The following is a 444-nucleotide window of genomic DNA, read 5'->3' as shown; positions in this document are numbered from 1 at the left end:
AGAGAGAGAGAGAGAGAGAGAGAGAGAGAGAGAGAGAGAGAGAGAAAGAGAGAGAGAGAGAGAGAGAGAGAGAGAGAGAGATAGAGAGAGAGAGAGAGAGATAGAGATGACAAAAAATATAGATAGATGGATAGATATAGAGACAGATAGATGTAGATATAGAAAAAAAAAAAAAAACTGCGTGTCATTGAATCAGGCTTTGGTCTGCCCATCAGCGGTCGAAAGAAAGATCCCCCGCCACTTCGACCTTAAGCTAAATCTCCCTGAGTCACATGCATGTAATTGCCCTAGAAGCTGAAAATCTCACTTCCTCCTTCCCCTTCTCCGCTCTTGCCCTCCACCTCTACCCCACCCCTTGTCCGTTCCCTTTCATCCCTTCCCCTCTCTCCTCTTTCCCTTTCCCACCTCCTTTCCTTCCCACTACGTAAGTAAATTCATTATCTC

The sequence above is a fragment of the Penaeus chinensis genome, chromosome 7 (genome assembly GCF_019202785.1).
Source record: "Penaeus chinensis breed Huanghai No. 1 chromosome 7, ASM1920278v2, whole genome shotgun sequence".
In the NCBI taxonomy this organism is placed as follows: domain Eukaryota; kingdom Metazoa; phylum Arthropoda; class Malacostraca; order Decapoda; family Penaeidae; genus Penaeus; species Penaeus chinensis.
The sequence above is the reverse complement of the archived record's forward strand: the minus strand, read 5'-3'. Positions refer to the sequence as shown.